The sequence below is a fragment of the Sarcophilus harrisii genome, chromosome 2 (assembly GCF_902635505.1).
Source record: "Sarcophilus harrisii chromosome 2, mSarHar1.11, whole genome shotgun sequence".
Taxonomy (NCBI): domain Eukaryota; kingdom Metazoa; phylum Chordata; class Mammalia; order Dasyuromorphia; family Dasyuridae; genus Sarcophilus; species Sarcophilus harrisii.
The window spans coordinates 659,345,332-659,362,461 of NC_045427.1; the positions used below are offsets into that span (position 1 = coordinate 659,345,332).

A 17,130-nucleotide genomic window follows, 5' to 3' on the forward strand; every position below is an offset into this window, starting at 1 on the left:
ACTTTGATACATCCACAAATGCTTAATCTATTGCTATGGTTTCTTTTCCTGTGTTACAAAGAGCAATCCATGATTTTTCAATCTTGTTCCCTCTTGTATTTGTACTCGTATCATTCTTACACATTCAACATGCTGAGGCAAGATTTTTATGTCTCAGCATTGTGAAGATATCAATGGACCTTTACAGCTGTCTACCTTTTATCCCTCCCTTGGCTTGTATTGTTAACACAACTTTATTACACATTACATGTAGCCTTCATGCCATTTCTTTGTTCCAACCTACATATACACCCAAATTAATTTTTGAAGATGTTACTTAAATTCTTTGGATCTGTGTGATTCCATGACTTGCTATTATATATTATCATTGGAAACATGTTGTTCTTGTTTCAAGCTCTTTATTCATTTAAGCTTTTTAAAAAACCTGCAGAATTTTCCAAGCTTAACTGTAGCTACTGACCATACCTGATTCAACTAGGCGCTTCTCTTATTCTTAATAGTCTTGTCAGTCCCAAATATACTTACAGATGTTAGAACACATTTGAGTATCCATATGCATTTATGTTGTTTTCTAGGCTATAAGAGTTCTTTGCCCATTTTACTCATTGTCCAGATCGGATAAAATCTTTTGCATAATGCTGTATCTCATTTAGCAGATTCTGCAATGTTCTCTGGCTTAATAAATTCACCACACTATCAAACATCTCAAAATTGTAGAAGTGATGGTCAAATGAGAAACATGTTGTCTGGAGGGACAGGTACCCCAAGATATTTCACTCACTTAGTTTGGCAGAACAGTGGCTATTGGAACTATAGGCTATACTTACTCAACCAGGTAGACTCAAATACCTGAAAACATACAGCAAACCTCCCAGATTTTAAACATGCAAAGTGCAATTATCAAGATCATTTGATTGCCGAGCCAACTCTCTGAGTGATTTACAAAATTGTCCAATTTGTTTTTTCTACTTTAATAAAGATGATATAATGACCCATTCTATAATTGTTCTTGTCCTGGTGCCTCTATAATTCAAACCCAGCCCTTCTGAACATGAGAAGGTGCTTTTTAAAAAAAGAGAATGGATGAAGCATTTATTAAACACCTCCTCTATGCAAAGCATTGTGCTAAGGTCTGAAGATGCATATAGAATAATGAGACAATCTCTGTTTGTGGAAGTTCTTATTTTAATGGGAGAAAAGAAGGAGAGAGGAGGTTTCAGCTAGAAGTCATATGGAAACATCCCGGGATCCTTGGAGTACAGAGGCAAAGCTAATGACGGTGCCTTTTCTTCAAATGTCATCTCTTCTGATAAAATCACAGAAGTTCCTTATGTTGAACCATTTGTCAGTGTCAAGGATCTTGGCGCAAGAACTTTTCTTTTGGGGTTAGCTGTGGTTATGGCACATTCAGGATCAATTGCCAGGCTCTATCTTAACAGAGATAATTTCTCCCAAGGCTCCAGAGCCTTGAGCTGCTTGGGTTGATTGTCCTGGCACCAGCTAGTACCTGTTGTTTGTCAGGGGACCTTCCTATTTCAACCAGCCTAGCTTTCCTGCCCAGTGAGTATCAACTGGTTGGCAGTTGTGCAGGATGGCTCACTCTTTCTCCACAAGAATTGCTTCCCAAAATGTTAGCTGTGAGGACCGAGCTGGAAGAAAGACCACCTACCTCAAGGGTCCTGCCCCTGTCAGGCTCCTTGTGTTCATATTTCTACAGATGATGGTTGGCTGGCAGTTGATGGTAGTCGTGATGAGGAAGGCAGGCATCTTTTCCACAATGAATTCTCCTCTCAGGGATGGTTGTGGGGGCTGGAAAGATAACAGGTACAGCAATTTAGAAGAGGCTGCTATTCCCAAAACTCTTGGCCTTAGGCTCCTGGGTCCCTGTTTGAGGGAAGATCATGATCAAAGTGGTAGTATTGGTTTGATTTGCCTGGCAGAGACTGCCTCCTGGATCTTTTGTTCCTTATTTTTATTCTCTTTTAGAGAATAGAAGGAGTTAAGTTTCATATCTTTCTTGTAGCAAAGAACAAATAACTATTTAGGTGTTAACAATTACAAAATACAATGTTTACAATGTTGATTATGATTTTTTTAAAGCTCTAACTTGGAAAAATCACTGCAGCTAGATTAATAACTGATGTTTACAAATAGGATAAAGATCTCTGCATTAAAAAACTTTGATAAAAATAATACTGCCTAGATCTATGACTTAATATGGTTATAAGTAATACATTGTAATGAATAAACAGTTTTCAAATGCAGAAATATGACCAAACTTTTATAGGAAAAACTCAAAATCACTCAAAATGAGAATGTAAATTAAACCAACTAAAATTTCACTTCGCATCAACCAAATTAGAAAAGATAAAAAAGCTTAAAATAATCAATGATAAAAGACTGTAGGAAAACAGAAACATCAATACTTATTGATGGTGCTGTAAACTGGTCTCTACATTTTGAGAAACAATTTATCACTTTTCTTCTTAAAATGTTAATGTACATATAAAATTGCTATACTTGGTGATACTGTGATTGGTTTGGTTATGATGCCTCCAAAGAGCTTGGTAATTGTTTAAAGGTTTAATACATCTAAAAAATTATACTTTCATAATAAAAATATTATTGGACATAAAATCAATTTCCATCCATTGGACAATGGCTAAACAAATTGTGATATAGGAATGTAACAGAATATTATTTCTTTGTTAGAAAGGACAAGAGTAGTTCTAGGACACTTGGTAGAGAAAACAAGTTGAGGAAACTGAGGCAAACAGAGGCTAAGCTTCTTTCTCAGGACAAAGCTATTAAGTATCTGAAGACATATTTGAACTCACATTTTCCTAAGTCAAAGTCCAAACCCAATCAGCTGGGTCACCAGGCAGTAGTACAAATGGACTATAAGTTGGGTCTCGATTTGAATAATATGAAAAGAAACAGGATTGGCTGTAGGAAAATGCAAAACCCCTTTCCTGTTCCTAAGCTTCCTGTGAAAGCAAAAATAGTTTTAAAAATATTAATATTCAACCAGCATTGGTTTATGGTAGCAAGAAATTGAATAAAATTGCCTCTGCAGCATTATTAGTGAGTATCCCATAAAAGGCAATGGCGATGTTGTTAGTGACTGTCTGCTTCACAATTTATAAACAATCGAAAAATATATAGAGACACAGAGTAAATAATAGTGCCAAGGAATTGTGTGATAGGAAAAAGAAGTGAGAAGAGAAGAATGAGAAGTAAATATCTAGTGTAATTTGTCAGTTTGGGAGAAAGGAAAGAAAGGTCTCCTTCAGAATAATGGGTGATTTTCCAGGGATGTATGTATGGCAAGACATAAGAGAGGAACAAATGATGGAGAATAATCTGCATCATTGAAAGGAACTTCTGAATCTCTGAGAGCAGAGAACCATTTGATTATCAATTCTGTTAAAACTGTGTTAATAAAATATTTAAATGATAAAATTTTCAACATTTGGAAAGGGCTGCTTCCGGAGGCAGCAAGTTCCCCCTTACTGAGGGTTTTCAAATTGGCTACATGCCCACTCCCCATATATGTTGTAGAAATGGATTCTTGTTCAGATACAGATTGAACTCAGTGGCTCTTATTCTTGAACTGTATGGTGCTGAGGTTCGAGGAAAATGTAAATATCAAATTACTGTGATGAAGTATGATGTCTAAAGTCTTTCCATAATTCTGAAAGGAAAAGAATGGGTAGATGAATCCAGTTATGGAGGAACAAATAACAAATTAACGGGCAACATTAACTATGGTAACAACCACAAAGAAGAGGGTGGGAATTCTCAAAGCACATCTTGGAGAAAATAGATGAGCGTGACTGGGGAGCAAATGACTTTTGGTGACATTTAAAGCTTCCTAAAACATTTCCCTCACCTATCATTCCAAGATATTTTCCCCCCTTACATTGCTAGTCTTCCCATCATCTGTGGTCCAGCCACCCTCGCCTCCTAGCTGTTTACCAAACTTGACATTCTATTTCCCAGCTCAGTGATTTCATGTACGCCTATCTCCCCATGTCAAGAATACACACTCCCTCCTCAGCTTTATCTTTCTGAATTGTTCCCTTCAATATTCATCTCAGGCACCATTTCTTCCATGAAACTTTCCTCAATGATTCCAGCTAAAAGTGTTCCCCCTCTTCGTAAACCACATCACATACATCACTTTTGGACTCCCTCCTCCCTAGTATGGCAGAACTCTCGCCCTTTAGAGAGTGCCTCAGATAGCACCTCCCCACGTGCAGAGGCCGATGGGGCTGTTCTAAGAGAAAACCTAGAGGCCGATGGGGCTGTTCTAAGAGAAAACCTATCATGTGCAATTAAATGATGATGCACAATAGAAATTCCTTGGAAAGCCTATGGAGTATCTGCAGATGCTCTGTATCTTGCTCTCCTCTGCTAATAACATGGTGAAGGGGAGGTTCCTTAATAAGATGCAGAGACAAAGAAAGACCTGAAACATCCTGAGCCTGCCTTCTCTCTTACTTAGGTCTTTCAGCTTCTTTATTCATGATTTTACTCCAGTGCCCCTGAAGAGAGACTATATATGTAAGACAGACTATATATGGCCCCTGAAGAGACACTGTAATGTAAGGGGAAAGGCTCGGGGGGGGGGTCTTTCCTTCAAAGGCCCCCAAAGCAGTTTTTAGGCCTTGGCTTCAGCATTTGTTCTGTCCTGTTTTGAGTGAGGGGAATGAAACTCCTAATCTTGAGATTTTTGAAAGCTCAGAGCCTGGTCATACCTACATGAACTGATGCCGAGTGAAGGCAGCAAGACCAAGAGAATAGACACAGCAACAAGAAGATTGTGTGATGGTCAATAGGGATGGACTTGAATCTTGTCAATAATGAGGTGATCCAAGGCAATTCCAATAAATGGGATGGAAAATGCCTATCACATCCAGAGAGAGAATTATGGAGACTGAATATGGATCAAAGCATGATACTTCCAGCTTTTTTATTTACTTGGCTTTTTCTTTCATTTTTTTTCTTTTGTTCTGAATTTTCTTGCACAATAGGGTAAAATGAGGAAATATATTTAAAAGGATTGCTTGTATTTAACTATTTCAGGTTGCTTGCTGTCTTGCAGAGGAGAGAGGTGAGAAAGGGAGGGAAAAAATTTGGAACACATAGTTTTACAAAAATGAATGTCGAAGACTATCTTTACATATATTTGGAAAAATAAAATATTATTGAGGGAAAAAAAATAAAGAAATTTCGGGAGACAGCCTCAGAATCCAGGTATTCCAGAGTTAAGGTTTGCTTTCAATACAACATCAGTGATCTAAAGTACTCTAAGGAGTGATTTGGGATCCAGGTCACAAGAGGCTGCGATGAATACTTATCTGACAGTCATAGCACAATGGAGGGGAAAGTGGGGTGACAAATGTTATATAAGAAATAATAATGTTTCCCAATGTGTGAAAAAAGATTTGTAACTTAGTTTTTTTTTTTTATAGCTCTGAAGTATTAAGTAGTTAAATGAAAATGAGGAAGTATCATTGGCACTAAGACTATGTGTTAATGGGGCACAGCTGGTGGGTGCTTGAGCTGAGGGCAGCAGAAAGAGAAGAACTCCCTCATCATCACCCCCGCAGCTAGGGGATCCCACAATCATGAAGGGAGCTTGTCGTCAACCTGGTTCCACCAGTCAGTCAAAGCAATGCTCACAATACTTCTATATCTCTTTTTATAAATTGATTCCTCTCTTCCTCTTTTCTTAGACATATTAAAAATTAAGTTCCTTCAGGGCAAGGACACTACAACTGTTATTATAATAAAATCTTTCTAGTACCCCAAACTTAGAATAATGCCAGTTACATAGTGAGCAATTGAGTCTATGTTGAATTGAAAATATAATGACAGGTTGGGAATTCCCAGTCGCCAACAAACATTCACAAATGTCTTGGGAATAAAATAATACCATGATGAATGAATACTTTTTTTTAGGAAATCAGTCATCATCTTTTGCCATAAGCTTTAGATTTGAGGTAAGGAAAGCAGCTCATTTTCTTTGGCTGTTGTCCACATGACCATTAATAAGCATTTGGATTTGGGATGGTAGCTATGAACATGAGTGGACAGACATGAACAAAGGAGACTTATATGAACTAAGTGACTTAGCCATGGTTGGTCACACATTAAATCAGATACATGTCTGAAGTGTGAATGAGATTCATATTTCCCTGCTTCCGAGTCCAGGCTCTGTCACCCAAATGATGCTGGATATCTTTAAGAAAAATCCATAAAAGTCGATCAAATGGACCAAAGATGGTCAAATGGCATGGCCATACACAAGTGAGAATTCTTATGGTAGATTTCCAGATTTTCCTCCACAACTGCCCCCACTGAAGGTCCCCAAAGCATTGCCATAGAGAATCTGGCTTCTAGAGATCTTGTCTATATCAAAATTGATCATTTTGAGTTCCTATATTAAATCTCATTGGTTCAATGTGGGAGTATAAAGGGCTTTGGATTTGTACTTTTCTTATCATTCAAGAATCTGAGCATTTCTTTCCATGATGGCTAGTAATTGCCTTCCATCCCTTAGATGTGCTACTCTTCTCTAGTCATTTACATATTACAGATTTTCCCAGGTATCTGGATTAGCAAAGCTGTCATATTCCATGAGTCCTGCTGCCCTACCTGTATCTATCTGGCAGCTCCACTAGGGATTTTCTTCCACAAAGAAAGAGCTCTTAGATTCTTTTTTGTTATATTCTAAAATGACTATAATTACACAGAGGTCTTTGCTCACTTTAAGATGTCATAACAATTATAACATATAATCAGAGTACTCTGAAAATTCTGCCAATCCCCTGTTTATTTCTTGAGTTTTTTCTTTATGATCTTTCCCGAGGTCTCACATAATTTAAATATGCTTTTTGTGAAGCCAGTGCAATTTTGAAAAAAACTGAAAATTTAAATGTGGCAATTGTATGGGTCAATGGGCTTTTTAAAAGCTTCACACATACAAACACTCTTTCTGGAAGATTTCTTATTTAGATTGTGCAAGTTGCACTAGCTGAAAAAGACTATCTAATAATTGCTTGTGAGAAGCTCCGATCTGTTTGGATTGGCCGCATGACCATATTGTCATTGATAATCTTATATTTTCAGAGCTTCAGGTCCTGTTTTCTTTTATTGATATGTTTTGATTTTTATATCACAATCACTTTCTAATAACTACCATCCCTAATCGTACTCTTTCCTATTGCAGCAGCAAACAGCTGAGGAAGCTCTTCTGATAATATGGCTGCAGTTACCTGAGCTTGCATTGACTCGGTTTGCAAACTGGTCTCCCAAGAGACACCCTGGGCATCCTTGTTGTCTAGTTCATTCCTGCTGACCTTCTGCACTGCCTGGGCTCACTTTTTCTGTGTTTCTTACACATCTCATTCTCCTGAGCCCACTTTCCTTGCTATACATCCTTCATGTACATTCCCCATGTTTCTATGATTTCCTCATATGCTTTGTTCCTTAAATTGAGAGAGCATCCCATTATATTCATGTTGTAATTTGGGGGAAGTGTTAAGATTAAAATACTTTGCTTCAAAAAGTTCATTTCTAACTTGGTAGTTCAGAAATTAGAGTATATTTTCCATTAGAAACAATACTATAAATAGCATTTAGAGTCTCAGGTTATTCCAAAGACACAACTCAAAGTCACAAGAGTATCAGTGCTAGACCTTCAATTTTATTGGCTTCGGGAGCTCCCAGGCAAACAAAACCTTTCTACCATGAGTAAATATCACCTTCTGTTCAAATGATATTCTTAGATTTCTAGGGCATTGAGAGGTTAAATTACCTAAAGACACAAAGTCGGGGACATGTTGGAGGGTTTGAGTTCATATCTTCCTATTGTTGACCAGCACCATCTCTATTATATTCATTGTTCAGTCGTGTCTGTCTTTTCATGATTCCATTTGGGATTTTCTTGGCAGAGAAACTGGAATAATTTGCATTTGTTTCTCCAACTCATTTTAAAGATGAGGAAAATGAGGTGAACAGGGTTAAGTGACTTGTCCAGGGTCCCACCTGGGCAAATCTGAGGCCAGATTTGAACTAAGGAACTTCCAGACTCCAGGCTCAGTACTATCCAGTGAACCATCTAGCTGCCCTGTCTACCACATACAAAACTAGATAGATAGATAGATAGATAATGTCTACTAAGTTTAAATTAACTATGGGGAATAGGCAGAGAGAGGCATAGATAGTATAGAAAAAGAAAGACAGACAAAGACTGAGAGGCAGAGAAACAGAGAAAGGAAATATAATAAATAAATACATATATACATACACATGTATATACATATATATGGGAGAGAGAGAGAAAGAGAGAGAGAGAGAGCAAGGGAGGGAAGGAGGAAGAGAAAGAAGGAGGAAGAGAGGAAAAAAGGGAAGAAGGGAGGGAGGGAAGAAAGAGAGAGAAAAAGAGAGGAGTATGGGTTCTTGTCTTCAATGAGTTTACATTCTTGGACCAATGGAATATGTAAATTTGTTAAAACAAGGTAATTTAAGGAGAGATCAATCCAATCTAATAAATATCTGTAGATAGCTATATCTGTGACATGTGAGGTATTGTGTTAAGTTCAGGGAACACAATTAATAAAAAAGAAAAGCAGTCTCTGTTGAATTTACAATTCAATGAGAGGATGATGCTGGAAAGGAAGGGGAGACACCAGAGGGTACCTGCACAAGTGCATTTTGGTCCTTGTGGAGTTGAAACGAAGCAAAGTAGCAGATTTAGAGCAGAGTGATTGAAGAAGCCAGTTTTTGGCTTTCTAAAGGAAGTCAGTATCAAAGACAGAAACAAAAACTGGGGGTTGGAACTAGGCAAGGAAGATTCCAAAGAATGCATCACATTCAAACTGAAAGCAAAGGAACATAAGGCTGGGAATGGTAGAAGAGGAAGTGGGCAGTCCAGGAACGAGAGTGAGAATGATACATGGAGCTCTGAGACAATATGCTAGAGGTCCATTTTTCTGGAAGTTGGGGTGGGAGGGAAGTTACAAGGATTTATTAAACAGGCCCTGGGTCAAATAACTCATAAATATTGTCCTATTCGATGTTTACAACAAATCTGAGAGGTAGGTTTTATTATCATCCTCATTTCACAGTTTAAAAAAACGAGGACCATAGCTAGTAAGGGTTGGAGGCTGAATTTTAACTCAGGCCTGACTCCAGGCCACAAACTATCTCCACTGCACCCCGACACAGATTCTGTCAATGGAAATGATTTGGAAGAAGCCTGGGGAGACAGAAGGGAGTGGGCTTCCAGAAATGAGGTAGAATGAATGATTCTTGCTTGACCTAACCCTTCCAACTCCATCTCCACCTTCATAAGGTGAAATATATCAGAATTAAAAAAAAAAAATAGGAATTAAAATTGGAGACATAACATTTCTGCCAGAAATCCCTGTCAAAACATTTGTTAAAGCCCCAGTTAAGTTTACATCAATCTTTGTCTTCATTTCCAACTGCTGTTCTTGTGCTTCAGAATTCTCATGGCTACATTCCCAACCAAGGCTAAATGACTTTGGAACTAGAAGAGAACAAAGTATAAATGGACCTTTTCTGACTTTTCTGAACCTCTCTGCCAGTTACCTGTCCTTGGTTTCTTATTCTGGTCCCTATACTACGTATTCAATCTAGTTACATAAATTGTTGCATCCAAAAAAAAAAAAAAAAGTTTCATGAACGATATATAGATGAGGTAAACAGCAAGATCCTCCACCAGTGATAGTCTATGAGATCTTCACTGAACAATTCAAACAGTGGGGTCATGAGGAGACTTGCACCTTGAGTGGAAGGGAGGACTCTTGATTCCCTGCTTTTCTTCAAGTCACAACTAAAATCTCATTTTCATCATTCTTCTTGAGCTCCTTTAACTCTAGTTTCTTCCCTTTGTGATCAGCGCCGATTTATACCATCAATATCTTGTTTGGACCGGCTATTTGTGTTTGGTGGACCCCACCATATATTAAGCTGAGAAGAGGAACTCCCTTTTGACTTTATGTGTGCTTTTGTGTGTGTATGTGTGTGTGTGTGTGTGTGTGTGTGTGTCCCTAGTGCTTAGCACAATGTTTAGAACATAGTAAGAATTTATTAAATGATTATTGCTAGACTGAAAAAAAGTAAAACAGTTGCGGAAATGGCTAAGAAAAAAAAATCTTATCACTATGCATATATACAGAAGAAACATTTCCATTTAAAATCAAACAAGGAAAAATTTTATTCTAACAACTAGAAGCCTCAAAAAAGAAGATTGTATGACTATTAAAGACCCAAGCATGAACAGAAGTCCTAATTTAAATAAATAAATAAATGCAGGGTAAGAAACAGCTAAAATACACACACACACACACACACACACACACACACACACACACACACACTCCTTGTATCACTGAATATCAGGCCAAAAAATTTTGATTTAAAATTTTAAAAAATTGATGACAAAGCACGACATAATAAAATGAAGCCAAAAGCACTAAAAAGCTAAGTGAGTGTTTTGAATATCATATCTATCATTATTTTTTTTTAAATTACTAAACTGGCAAATAGAGCCTTGATAAATAATTTAAGAATCACTGAGAGTAAAACAAACAAAAAACAATAATATTGCATTCAGAATTTACTAATGCTAAATTTCAAGAAATCTTGAAAAAAAAAACAAAGATGTTTAATGGGCAAACTATAGAGTGATCCGGCCATTCACTCAGTATGCAATTATTAAGCACTTACTTTGTTCCAGGCATCAAAACAAATGATAAGAATAAAAAAATAAGCAGAAAGATAATTTCAGCCCGCAAGGAATTAATGAATAGAGTAAGCCAAAACACAAAAGGAAATTGAAAAAGCCTGGAAACTTTTATATGGTTTATGTGGTAAGTCTGGTGAGAACGCCATCATGGCCATACTGAATATCCAAACTAAGTAGAATTAATACAATTCACAGATTACAACCAAAGAGAAATCTAATACAAATCATGCTTAGAGACATGTTTTAAAAGTTTGTCATTTTTATTGCCACTGCTGGTATTATTGTTTTGTTTTGTTTTGTTTTTAAAGATCTTATATTCCTAGGTCAAAGGAAAAAATAGACAGCTGGTGAGAGAATGATCACATATTGTTGAACACCACTTGTACTGTACAGAATTATGAGTCAAGGATGAAAAAGGAAAGATAATTCTGAAATAGGATATTAAAAGGCAAAGGAAAATGACTTGCAACAAGGGTCAGCATATCTCACAAACATGAGCAGAATCTTATCGGGACAAGATATCACTTTAACGAAATTTATGACTTCTAAGTTCACTTGAGAAACACAGATGCTTCTAGAGTCTTCAAAATACCATATTGGGAGACAAAAGAAGCTTAAAAGTTATGACCGAATTTTCCTTAAAGGGATATTGTGCTTTCTTACTTACATTATCTCTAAAGATCAGGGATGGAGAAAAATGACACAATCTTGACTTGCAAGTTCATAATAACAAATAAAAATAAGGAAGAACTAGAGAAAGAAGAGGGACTTGCTTTTTCTTGTAGTTGAGTTGGCTCAGAAGACAATTTACTCATAGAGATGAGAATGAAAACAAATAGAGATCTTGTGAGTCTTACTCCTATTGGAGCCAGACATGGAAAGTTGCAAAAGTAAACAAAGAGCATATTTATTAGAAATAGAATGACTTAAGCAAAGGCATACTGGGGAATGTTGAGGTGGTGAAGGGATATTTAGGAAAAGTGTGAACAAGGAAGCCTCAACTGAGGACCAATTATGGAGGAAACCTACAAAACCAAACCTCTCTCTCCCCTGTCTAGATAGTCCTCATTTCTAATCCTGGGACTTTACAACCCTTTATTTCATTCAGTATTTTACTGAAATGCCATCTTATGCACAAAGATTTGCTTATCACTTGCTTTCCCACTCCCAAGTTACAGGGTTTTCCTCTAAATCTACTTTCTATCTACTGTTTATATCTTATTTATAGCAGTTAATGTACATGTTCTTTCTCTAATTAGAATGTCATAACAAGGAACGAAGAAAGGATGGATGGAAGGAAGGAAGGCAGAAAGGGAGGGAGGGAGGCAGGAAAGAAGAAAAGAAGGAAGGCAGGGAGGGAAGGAAGGAGGAATCAAGGAAGGAAAGTAAGAGGTGTAAATATGCATTTTGTATTTTGAGGCTAGGCTAGGAAAAGAGAAGGGAAAAATATTGAGTTTACATGTTCTTTTAGGAAGAAACTTTTTTTTTAATTGATAAAAAACATATCAATAATAACCATTATTAGGAACATGATGAACTGAGTACCTTCTACATAATAATAGTTAATGTTTTTAAATGAAATAAATAGAATAGTGTAACAATGAATTAGAGAGTAAAATTAAATTTAAAAATGTTTTCAATTAATAAACATTTCCTTTCTTTCTTCCTTCCTTCCTTCTTCCCTTTCTTCCTTCCTTCCTTCCTTCCTCCCTCCCTTCCTTCCTTCCTTCCTTCCTTCCTTCCTTCCTTCCTTCCTTCCTTCCTTCCTTCCTTCCTTTTTGGTTTTGCCATTCTAAACAGAGACAGCATGTGTCTTAAAGAGTAGTTTCCTATTCAATAACTGAATTATACAGTCAAAATGTATAATATGTATACACTTAAATCAATAAAATTTGACAGAAAGGAAAGTAATTTCAAGGAAGAGGGAGCTTAACATGAGGCCACAGTAAATGCAGAAACTGTTAATAAAGAAAAATAGGGAAAACGCAATATGTTCACGGATACCATATATTATAAAACAAGATAAATAATCAATATCACATTGAAAGGTAAAAACTGCACGCATCAGCCAAAATTGGAACGAGTTTCCTCCAGACATAAATGACTTCCCCTCAAAGAAATCTTCAGGTAAACACCAAGTACATCTAAGGGGATCCTCCTTTGCTTGTGGGTTAGACTTGAGCCACATTAGTATGTTAATAATTACTTATCCACTCTTTTGCAGGTCTTTCTGTTAAAGCCCAAGTCCTAAAAAGGTCATTAGGTCTCTGAAAGGTAAGTGAGGGATGAGATTATTCTTAGCCTCCAAGGCACATATTCAATAATTGGGATGGGCAGGACTCCACCCAAATGGGAAACCTAAACTCTGTTTAGAGTATAAACAGAACCCAGTCTAGATGTGCCTTTTCAAGGGGGAGGAAACCCATGTTCTTGGCCTCCTTCATTAAAGATTAACTTAGTCCATGAAGGAGGAAACTAGAGGGTTCCCAATGGAAATGACTCCCCTTGCCCAGATGCCATTGCCAAGTCTCACAAGCAAACACATTCTCAGAAGGAGGAGCATTAGACTTTTAGCTCCTTAAATATTCACCAATCAGGACTGAGTTTCATTTGTCAGGGGAGTTTCCTTTCAGAAGATACTTGTCTGATTTAAGGTGTTACAGTCTCTAGTTTTTGATTACCTTGACGTCAACTGGAAAGAGCCAGCCTCTACCTGTGGGCAGCCAGAGACAGACAGAGAAGGCTAGAGACAGGAGAGTCAGTATTCACACAGAAGCTTGTACACTTGACAATGGAGTAGACTTGACAATGAGCAACAATGAGCAACAGTGAGACAAGTCTGATTCATAACAGGTTTTCCTGACCAGAACATGAATAGAGGATGAATAGAGCAGGTGCTTGTTTGAGCTCAGAAAACCCATGGTGATGGTCAAAGTAATAAAATAATTATAGGAAACTCTTGTTACCATGTATAATGATCTCCTAGTTCTGCTCACTTCATTCAGCATCAGTCCATGTAAGTCTCTCCAGGCATCCCTGAAATCATCCTGCTGATCTTTTCTTATAAAATAATAATATTCCATAACATTCATAAACCATAACTTGTTCAGCCATTCCCCAGCTGATGGGCATCCACTCAGTTTCCAGTTTCTTGCTACTAGAAAAAAGGCTGCCACAAACATTTTTGCACATGAGGATTCCTCTCCCTCCTTTATGATCTCTTTAGGATACAAGCTCAGTAGAGACACTGTTGGGTCAAAGAATATGCACAGTTTTACAGCCCTTTGGGCAGAATTCCATATCATTTTCCAAAATGGTTGGATCATTTCACAATTCCACAATAATGTATTAGTTTCCCAATTTTCCCATATCCCCTCCAACATTTGTCATTATCTTTTCCTCTCATGTTAGCCAATCTGAGAGCTGTGAAGTGTACTTCATAGTTGTCTCAGTTTGCATTTTTCCAATAAGAATGATCTAAAGCAGTTTTCCATGACTAGAAATGGCTTTAATTTCTTTTGAGACACAGAATATTAATGTGCTTCAAAACCTTCAATAGCTTTGGCATTAAAAAGATCAGATGAATAATGTGAAATTTTTACTTGTAAAACACTGGTCTAGCATGATCTGAAATGCAGAGATGTTGGGAGATTTGCCACAATGGAGAGTAGGAAAACAAGGATAATCCTTCCCAAATGAGTCTTTGACAGAGTTCGCAAAATACTTGCTCAAAAAATAAGAAAAGAACAGGTGAAAAACATCCCTATTTGTCGAAGACATTATACTTTAATTAGAAAAACCCAGCAAGTATATAAAGGAAGTAATTATGGTTCAGTAAGCAAGTTTAAGTATAGTAATAAGATACAGAACAAAAGTAATTTATATATTATTAAGGGGGAAAATGAGGAGACTATAGATGATCAATTCCACTCAAAAATCACATCAGAAAGCCTAGAAAATTTGAGATTCAATCTACCAAGATACAAGATAGACTTTTAGATATAAAAACGCCAAATAATATTTGAAGTAATAAAGGAAATTTTATTTTTAAAAGAAGAGGTATAATGTTCATTGTTGAGCCAAACAAAATATCTTTAGATGATTTAAACCAAATTTATTAAGAAATTCAGTGTTATACAAATTCAATTATTAGTTACTAAAATTAAATCAAACCATCATAAAAGTCACTTGAAAAACATAAAATGATTTAGAATCTCAAGAGAAACAACAACAATAAAGGAATAGGAATTAAGGGGATACAACATTATAGAGTCAGATGGATAAAGAAAGTCAGTATTAAAGACTTGCTCTGTGATGGGCATTGTGCTACATCCTGGGGACAGAAATATAAGTGATCGAAATAGTGTTTGCCTTTGAGGAGTTTTCATGCTAATGGTAAAAGTAATATCTAAAAGGAACATGAAAGAGGGAGAAGGGAACAGCAACATTAGGAGAGGCAGGCAGATAACGGAAAGAATTAAGCCCCAGGAGAAGCTATGAGAACTGGGGAGACATAGAGGGAAAGCAAACCTCATTGGCTCTTATATTATAGTATAATCCCTGATCCTCAAAATTAATTGGTGCTAATTAAAAGAAAAGTGGATCAGTAAAATAGACCAGGTAATCAATGCCAAACAATTTAATCTCGAAGAAGCCCAAGTTCTGATAAAACTAATGCAAACTTCAGAGTGGAATTTCCTATCACCCAATGAAACTGGCTAGGAAGGTGAAAAAGAGTTCAGCAGGAAAGAGATTCCAGGTGTTCTTAGCAAGGGATCTGTAAGATTTTGTGGGAAAAATAACCAGTTCTTTCAATAGAGTGTGTTTCCTTTTTTTTTTTTTTTTCATTTTATCCTCATAAAAATATCATCTTGAATCACCACATTGCCTAAGGGGTTTTTCTCTCTCTCTCTCTCTCTCTCTCTCTCTCTCTCTCTCTCTCTCTCTCTCTCTCTCTCACACACACACACACACACACACACACACACACACACACACGTTAACTTTATAACCACATCAAAATCATCCAAAGCAAGAGTCCCTAGATTTATCTGTGCCATCATATACAAGGCCATTATTATTTTTTAAAATCAGTCAATAGAAGGGAAAGCTGTTCACAATTATGGTTACAGGCAGAATCAATAACCACACAAGGTATAGAGATGAACATGAAGGTAAAATAGATGAAACAGGGAAAATGAAGCCATTTTTACATGAATGATATAATGTAGCTCTAATGAAAAGAGGGAACATTGCATCAAGCATCTCTGATGAAAGTATGAAATATGAGCTCTAGAAGGAATTGAAACAAATCTCCAAGACAGAGTCTCATTCTCCAGTGGATTACCAGTGGCGTTAAAAAATTGATTTGATAAACTTTTATCAGGCTCCTAGTATAGAAATAAATGAGTGCACAAAAGAAAGGGGGGGACACATTTATCAAGAATTTATGAGATGTATGGGAGTGCTTGCCATCTGGGGGAGGGGGTGGAGGGAGGGAGGGGAAAAGTCAGAAAAGAAGTGAGTAAAAGGGATAATGTAAAAAAAATTACCCTGACATGGGTTCTGTCAATAAAAAGTTATTTAAAAAAAAAGTCAAGATGAGCAGAATGCAAATTCTGATTCACACAATAATGAGGTGGGCAGCTCTGATTCCTTTCTCTTCTGTCAGTCCGTTTTTCCAAATCTTCAACAGTAAAATAGGAAAATAGCAGCATCTCCCTCCCAATTTTGTCACAAGGATAAAGTGAGATCATTTTTGTGAATGTGAGTTATTGTTGTTTTCATAAAAGAGCGAGGTAGGTCTCCCCATTTTATCTACTGGGGAGACTGGAATCAGTGCAGGACAACCAAGAAAGTCTGGGATTTCATCAGTAAGTCAGAGATGGACACTTCTCATGGACTGTAAGGGTGAAGTGACAAGGCTCTCTAACACATAATATGGTTCACTTAGAGACAAAGCCTAGATAAATAAATAAATGAAAGGATGAATGAATAAATAAAGATTTTTAAAAAGCAGGATAAATCCTGTCCTCAAAGTAGATTGCATTCTATTTGGGGGTAAAACATATATAGAGTAAAAGAATATGTCGTACAGAATTTCTTTTTTTTTTTTTTTTAATTAGGGACATTACTAGTAATGGCATATGAGAAATGAAAGGAACTGGTGGATCAAAAAGACAGAGATAAGAAAAGTGATTGTTTCAGATTTGGGAAAAAGTTGTTTTTTTGTTTTGTTTTGTTTTTAAGACAACACGACAAAACTCGAATGACACATGAGAAGTAGCTAATAGATAATTTTGACTGGAATGGCGAGTATATAAGGGGAAAGTAAGGGGAAAGAAAGA

At 36.7% G+C, this 17,130-nt stretch overlaps 1 long non-coding RNA gene across 1 annotated transcript in view; it reads right to left on the bottom strand.

The window, feature by feature from the left end:
* Window positions 1–1,171: 1,171 nt before the first annotated feature.
* The window catches only part of LOC116422014, a 31,193-nt gene continuing 15,234 nt past the window's right edge, over window positions 1,172–17,130 (bottom strand). The window contains exon 4 of the long non-coding RNA XR_004232618.1: window positions 1,172–1,809. This is a non-coding gene — a long non-coding RNA (uncharacterized LOC116422014). The remainder of the gene's footprint in view (window positions 1,810–17,130) is intronic.